At 36.8% G+C, this 8,548-nt stretch overlaps 1 long non-coding RNA gene across 1 annotated transcript; it reads right to left on the bottom strand.

The window, feature by feature from the left end:
* Positions 1–379: 379 nt before the first annotated feature.
* LOC107685971 (uncharacterized) lies at positions 380–4,549 on the bottom strand. Its single transcript, XR_001634008.1, has 3 exons — positions 4,482–4,549; positions 3,811–3,935; positions 380–511 (listed from the first exon to the last, which is right to left on the bottom strand). It is a non-coding gene; the product is annotated as an uncharacterized LOC107685971 (long non-coding RNA).
* Positions 4,550–8,548: the final 3,999 nt, after the last annotated feature.

The raw sequence follows: 8,548 nt of genomic DNA, 5'->3' as shown, positions 1-8,548 counted from the left end.
CAGTTGCTTTGACACAATCTGTATTGTTAAAAGCGCTATATAAATAAAGGTGACTTGACTTGACTTGACTAATGTGTTTTTCACTCATACAAGATAAGTACAAGGCTACAGCAAATGATTAGCCTGCAGACATAACTCATTCACTGCAGCTGGATTACAGGAGGGACGCAGACCCATTTAATCACACAGTGATAAGACTAATCTGAAATAAAACCAAAAGAACGGTAGTGTTTGTTTTGTTGATTTGATGCTTTTGCTACAAAGAGAGCAATAACATCATATGCATTTCTTAACGGCTCCATTAAAATCTGTCAAAACAAATTCCTGCTTAAATAGCTCTGTTCTTTTAACAAACATGGAAAGGCATATATGGCTGTTTTTTCTTCCCCTCTACTGATTCTTCCCAGATGAAACAAAAAATGTCATGTACTAAAGTTAGAAGAGGTAGACCTCCACCAGGTCTTCAGATGTTGGTGTCTGAGCAGATGCTGTGCTCTTGTCCTCAGGGTACCTGGTTTGGATTGTAAATCACAAGAGGAAATGTTGCCAATTTCTTCAGGTATAGCATCATTAGTTTTCCCCACCTCCCACGACCACTGAGACCTCAGATGTGTGTCAACCAGTAAATGTTAAGACCTGCTGGCCTCCAGCTTCACTGCTCCAAATGATGCTCTCCAACAAAGCAGAGCTGGGCTAATAAAATTACTTGTGTGTGTGTGTGTTTCACAGTTTCAACAAAGACATTAAACAGCACAACTGTTTTAAACATTGATAATAATAAGAAATGGTTCTTAAACAGCAAATCAGGATATTAGAATGATTTCTGAAATTCAGTTTTGCCATCGCAGGAATAAATTACATTTTAAAATAGATTAAAATGGAAAACAGTTATTTTAATTTGTAAGAATGTTTCACTATTTATCAAAAATCATCAAAAATCTACAGACCCCAAACTTTTGAATGTTAGTGCATATTTGTTTCGAACACACTCGCAGTAAAAAAAATGGATGGTGTTTGTAAACCCAAACTACCAACATCAGACCATGTCTTGTTACAAACAATCCTCATTTTATCTTATCCTGAATCTGGAAACTCACATTTCAAACGTGTCAGTCATTGATCGAAAGCCTGTCGTTCTGTGGCCATTGCTTGGGAAACCATGCAAAATCTTCATGTTTTTGCATCATGTAATCGAACAATAGACTCTATGAACGGTCACTTCCGCAGTTTTTCTCAGGGTGTTTATTTACATCCGGTGCTGCGCCGGAAGCCATTGTTCCTTACGCAGAGCTTTCAAAATGACAGAGGAGAAGATGATTTTTCAGCTTACTAGAACTTCCCTGGATTACTGTAAATGAATTTCATCACATTGCGAGTCTGTCAGCTAACCAAAACGGAGAAGGGCATTAAACGTTTCAAGTTACATCGACAACTTTAGGGTGAGTATTGTGCTATTGTCTTCTAGCAAATCTAGCTAAGTTAAAGGTGGGTTAAGCGATTTTTCAAAAACGCTTTAGAAAACCGATTCGGGCCGAGTAGCAAAACAAACTTGTAGCCAATCAGCAGTAAGGGGCGTGTCTACTCATGATGTGGAGGAGAGAGCGTTCAGTGCACAGGACAGACATTAGCCGAGCCGAGCATCAGAAAGATAGAGATGGCGGATAAAAAAAACAAGAAGAAAACGTCTACAGAAGAAAAGAAGGCTTAAGGAAAGCAGTAGGACCCGTGTAAATATCGGATCAGCTTTCCAGCACTGGAGAACTCAAGGAGCGGAAGGCCTGCGATCGGACGCTGAGGTTGCTTTGTTTCTTCTCGATAGGTGAGTAACACCGTGTCTGCGCCGCAACCGCTAAAGTCTGTCTAGTACACTGGACGCAACAAAGCGACCGTTGAAAATCACTTGAAATGTGTCAATATGTCATGAAAAGAACGCAGCAGCAGTTTTCTGTCGGGGATTTGTCATGTCGCGCCGCATCCAGTGTAGACCATAGATATTTATATATATATCTATGGTGTAGACAGCATCACTGATTATAATGAGTTCTATAGTATTTTGTCGCACCGCGCCATTCGCATCCGGTGTAGACACGGTGTAACATTGGTTTTGCTTTGTTTCACAGAACTAATCGTTGCCTGGGTTGCGTACGTATGTGTGGGGCGGAGCTATCAAAATAGGGGCGAGACCCTTTTGGGGTAGGGGCATGTTTGTTTTGGTGATTTCAAATGTCTACATTGGCTACCAGAAATCACTTACCCCACCTTTAATAAGGCTGGATAACGCTGCATGACTTTTGCGCTGATTTGATCAGCACTTAAATAGAGTTAAGCTTAAACTCCATTCACCTCAAGTTTTTATGACTCCTCTAAGAGATAGTAGCAATAACAACAGCATAATCCATATTTGTTTGTATCTGTGGCTCTGATAGGTGGTTTGCTGTAATAGGAACGTCTTCACTTGATATAAAGTATTTTAAATACCATTCCCATTTTTAGATTGCTATGTATCTTAATACACCTTAAGTCTGACAGTTCATTCTTATATTTTCAACTGTTTTATTATCTGTAACCTGAAGCTTGAATTGATTGTTACATTTAATATAGCAGTTTTCCAGGGATCCCTAACACAAACATGGTGAAGCTGTTCAGTAAAAAAGCAAACAAGATCAGAAATGGTTAAGAGGGAAATATTACTGAGCACTTTTTACAGTGTATTGACATGTTTGTAACATTATATAGACTAGTCTACATAATTTAACGTTAAATATAATTTAATATACAATTTAAAGTGCAACTGAAAGTAATTCAAAATGCATCTGAATTCAATTCAATATATAACCCAATAATGAATTATCTTCACAGGTTGTTTTAAAAGATTCCCAGCCTGTTGTTCTTGTTGCAGGGACAGCAGTGTGCATCCGTATTGTTACAGCACACTATTCAGAACTGGAAATGAGTGCACTTCCTCCTGTACAGAGCTGCACTAAAATGGAGCAGAGCTGGCACAAACCTAGAACAATGGTAAGGGGTAAGTAAGAGAATTATCAAATACTTTAATGAATGACTTAATAAACTTTGATTAATAATATTAACATGCCCCATTGGTGTGCCTAGAGAGTCAAGCCAGGTCGTGTCAGTGGGATGGTGGTCCTGTTTACAAGACCAAAAGAGAGGAAACTCGCTGAGTGGTTAAACTGTGTAATGCTGTTACATCATCTTTTCATATCTTTGCTATATTCATAATGTATAACGTGCCTATATGTTAGCTCTAGCATAAAAAAAACAATCATATTGGATCTGGCACTGCTCATAATGTATGCAACATGTAATGACAGTGGAACATTTATTTTTAAATGGTCAATTTACCCTGTACCTTTGTTTTTCAACTCAAAAGAACACTTTATAGTGGTGAGCTGCCTGACCTATCAATCCTTTAAGTGGCAGAAGTGTTAAAAATGACATACCAATTACTCTATCGCAGTTATTAGTATTTGTATTTTACATAACCATTACACTGTACCAAAGTTACCAATATTTACATTATATTTAGTTTACATTTTATATTACAGTCTTTACAAATACAACCAAATTAATCCATCCCAAGTGTTTTGTGTAAGGCCAGATCTCACTGTGGAAGACCAACTGAAAAGTGAACCATGAAGAGGAAGAACTCATCGATTGGCTGCAGAGACTGACACGGTCAAAATACATTTTAAATAATTATGGTACATATAATGCATGCAACTTGTGCATCAAGAGAGAAAAATAAACATTTTCTTTCTCTGTCTCAAAGAATGCAATATCAATGTTTACCATTGCATTGCTTGTTTTCCAAATTCACTCCTCGTTATAGTTGTCCTTGCTCTGGTCACATGAACCATGTTGTGGGATGTAGGTTCAATAAGTCTCCAAAAGGCCATTGGTTGTAAGTCACAAAACTAGATTGGATGTGAGACATGTTTTCAGAAAATACACACTACAAAATGTAATAATGCAAGTTAGTTTGTCTACACTGAACCTGAAGGTTACTTTAAAAATGTATAATGTATTGACATGCAAGTACTCTTATGAAAAAAATATTTTAGCTGGGGTTTTAGCTTATTCTCCCTCGTTTCATTCTAAACCATTATGAATTTCTTCTGTGGGGAAAAAAACATATACATATACATATATATATACATACATATATATATATATATATATATATATATATATATATGAATAGCTGACTGACACTAACATTATTTACAACATTTCTTTATGCCCATAAAAAAACAAAAACATATGGATTTACAAGACATGAAGGTGAGTATATGACAGCTTTATTTTTATTTTTGGGTGAATCATCTAACTTGTTAACACGTATTGCCCAAACCCACAGAAGAGGTTTTTAAATAAACAGGCAACCACAGCAACAAAAAAATCACAATAGGCCTACATTGTGCTCTGTATTATAATAATGTATATAAGGGTTTAGATTTTACCTAGTGTAGAACCATATGTTGTCATCATTCTTGAAGTGGCGACTGCAGACTGTAGGATCAGAAGTGATGTTAAAATCCTCACATCTAATACATAAAATCCACTTATTGCAGGGGAGAAGTAAGGAAAAACCTTTGGGAAACCTCACAAGACGGGACAAGCAACCCTCACAAATGTTTAAACTTCATGGAAATAATCATTAAATAAGTTTTGTATTATATTACTGTGGTATACTTAATGTGTTATATTATATAAAAAAAATAAATAAAAAAAAAAAAGTATAAATATTTTATATTAATCGTTCATTGACAAAAAATGTCGGCTAGTAATGCACTCACGCTATGGCTGAATGCAGACCGGAAGCTTTTAAACGCCCTGAGATTTCACCGGAAATATGTAGGCTGCGTGCTATGCATAGAGTCCATTACAACCCTTCCTTCAATACAGTATTAATGTAATGTTGCTGGGAGAGAAGGCAGGCAGAGACATGAATCTAAATGCAGGAATTTAATAAATGAAACAAAACAGCAAACATAAACGCTGAGGGCACAAGGAACAGGAACATTACATTAAACAACTGACAAAAAAACCCCACAATGGCTTTATATACACTGGAGAACAAAAGGGACCAATAAGTAACCATGACAACAAACAAGGTATGGGTGTGGTCAATGAGGGTAACTATGGAGACAAGGCACACAGCAAATGGGCAGCGCACACACAGGGAACATGTAACAATCAAATCACTGCTTGAAGCACCTGTCAAAGATCACGCTGTGTCGTGAATAATTAATTATGAGACGGTGCCTTCTTAGTCTCTTCTTACACAGATGAAGACTACAGTGCACATACGTCACATTCAGTGACATTAAAGAATCTGGAAAAACAAAATACTTTTTAACATGTACACATTTTCAGTGATTAGATTGCCACAAATAATGCTTTTTTTCCCCATTGTATGTGGAACATGTCGAGCCTATATACCCTATCAAGGTTAAAGATTTAAAGATTAAAATGAATAAATAAATATTATCTCAATGTTTAAAACTGGACCCCAGTGTGCCTGAATTAAGCCCATATATATTGGTAATGTGGTTCTTACAAATTCACTAAAGACTACCTTAAAAGCATTGCCTGCTACCATAACTTTCACTTCATTCAGATATTTGAAATAGCAAAAACAAACAAAAAAAGGCCTAATCTTTTTATCATTTTGCTGAAAATCCAGGATTACACAAAAGTATTCCACACTTTACAGTCATCTCATATTGATATACAGAAAGCAGTCGTTAGAAAATGCCCTGACCAAGCAATAAACCAAGCAAGACCGTGAAACAATAATGATTACATTAAATATGCATATGCCAAAGAAACAGTTTGCTTTATAGGTAACAAAAACAAATGATGTTATTCTAATTCACAATTGGCATAACTAAAAAAAAAATCCCAACTTACTAAAAATGTCTAACCTGTGTTTAAAAAGTCTATTCTATTAAGGATACATATAAAACATACTATGCCAAAATATGAATTAAATCATCCTGCCATATTTTCTCACTACAACAACTGCTGCAATAGTTACCACATAGTTGCAAATATTGTCACATAAAAGTCCAAATGCGGCAATAAATCATTGTGTTTATTGAAAATGCATATATATATGGGGAGCTGCTCTCTATCCAGCTGTTCATGACCACAAAAACTTGTGCAATGTGCAAAATACATTCGATCAGGGGTGTGTTTCCCAAAAGCACTGTAAGCCACCTATGGTCGCAAGTTCTGTCATTTTTGACTGAACTATCCCTTTAACACCAATTAGACTAACAACTACTACGATCTTGAAAATATGTTGTTTTGCACATCGCTACTAATTAACCAGCCTGGTACAGACACCAGCATCCCATGCTGAGGAGCAGTGTCTAAATCACAGCATACACGCATGACCAGCTATGCAGAGTTGCACTTTTTCTTTCATGCTGAGTAATGAGCATGCACGAGATGTGACCAACCAAGAGCAACGTAGATGTATTGGACAGATCAGTGGTGTGTAGAAATAGAAGGAATAGTACACTACAGACTTCCAAGCATGTACACATCTCTCTTCTCCCACACACACTGTCTGCACTGCAAGCAGCTGGTAGGTGGTGAGGTGCCGTTGACGTCTACTTGTGGGTTGGTCGACTGTACAGCGTTAACCTCTCTCTTTTTTCTTTCTCTCTCACTGTCCATTGACGGGGAAAATGTAAAGACGAATAAATGGCAAGAGCTGGTCTATGTCTTTATGATGCCAAAAGTCAGCTTTCGATATTTGTTTGTTTTTATTTTTTTTACTATAGCCCCATATATCCGACTCATCAGGGTTGCCATAGTTATGAAGAGGCAATGGAAAAATACAGCAGTGGGGGAAGTGAAAAACATCTCACACAAGACAGGAGAAAAGATCAGTGTGGCTTTTTAGAATGCAGCAATGAGAAATAAATGAAATACCCTCATTTAACATGTGTCAAGATGTGCTTTGTTGTTTTGAGAAACTGTCACGAGTGGTGTTAAAAATGCCTAATGTGTAAATGAACATATTGAAAATTGAAAAATTCTCATTTTTGTAATACTCATGCCATTCCTGTATGAATCTATTTATTCTGTGGAATACAAAAGAAGATATTTTGAAAGTCAATTTGGTCCAATGTTGTTAGGACCCCATCATTCTTCAAAATATCTTATTTTGTGTCAGATATAGGTTTGGAACGACATGAGGGTGAGAAAATTATGTTCCAAACCAGCATGACTTTCTTTTATGGAACACAAAAGGTGAATTTTAGGTGAATATCCTGGCTAATCCTTTCCATTTAAAGAAAGTGAAGGAGAACTGAAGCTGTCAAGTCTAAAAATGACAAATGCACCAGTAAAAAATTATTCACTATATAGCAAGTGTTATGAAGACATAAGATAACTTGTAAAGAAAAGATGGTAAATTAAAAGGGATAGTTCACCAAAAAATGAAAATTCTCCCATGATTTACTCACCCTCAAGCCATCCTAGGTGTATATGACTTTCTTCTTTCAGACGATTGCAATCAGAGTTACATAAAAAAAATGTCCTGGCTCTTCCGAGCTTTATAATGGCAGTGAATGGGGGTCGAGATTTTGAAGCCCAAAAAAGTGCATCCATCCATCATAAAAATACTCTACACAGCTCTGGGGGGTTAATAAAGGCCTCCTGAAATGAATCGATGCAATTTTTGTGTAAGAAAAATATCAATATTTAAAACTTTATAACTTTAACTTTTCTCTAGCTTATGCTAACTGTCATACGCACATTCACTAGACAGTGGCATTCCAGCAGATGACATATGATGTAGGTGTTGCGTAAGCTCTGGTGAGAAGTGACGAATGCGGAAGCACAGAGGAGAGAGCAAAACAAAACACCAGTCACAAATTAGAAGTACAAAATGAGGATTTGTAAAGGAAAATTTCAGAGGATTTCGATATAAGCCAAGCAGAGACTGGTTTTCCTTTGCTGTAACCAAAATTGTTTATTGCGAGACTAGCATATTCTCACCGGAGCTTCACCCACATCATCCACTGGAACGCCACTCTCTCGTGAACGCGCATACGACAGTTAGCGGAAGCTAGAGATTACGGTTCATAAAGTTTTAAATATGGATATTTTTCTTACAAATGCATCGCTTCACTTCAGAAGGCCTTTATTATTAATTATATTATTTATATACTTGTCATGAAACTGCATGGTGACACGAAGGTAGAGGACCCAAACAGTATATTTAAAGGGGCCATATGATGCAATTTCAAATTTTCCTTTCTCTTTGGAGTGTTACAAGCTGTTCGTGCATAGATAAGATCCCTAAAGCTGCAAAGACTAAAGTCTCAAACCCAAAGAGATATTCTTTATAAAAGTTAAGACTTGTCAAAGCCCTCCTAAAACGTCTCGTTTAAACATGCCCCCACATGTCTACCTCACTATGTGGGAAGATTTGCTTAACGCCGCCCAAATGTTCACGCAAAGAAAGAAGGCGTAACTTTTATTCTCACTGTAGTATTGTTGACGCTGC

Source organism: Sinocyclocheilus anshuiensis, unplaced genomic scaffold, assembly GCF_001515605.1.
Source record: "Sinocyclocheilus anshuiensis isolate Anshui unplaced genomic scaffold, SAMN03320099.WGS_v1.1 scaffold465, whole genome shotgun sequence".
Taxonomy (NCBI): domain Eukaryota; kingdom Metazoa; phylum Chordata; class Actinopteri; order Cypriniformes; family Cyprinidae; genus Sinocyclocheilus; species Sinocyclocheilus anshuiensis.
This window is presented reverse-complemented; position numbering and strand designations above follow the sequence as displayed.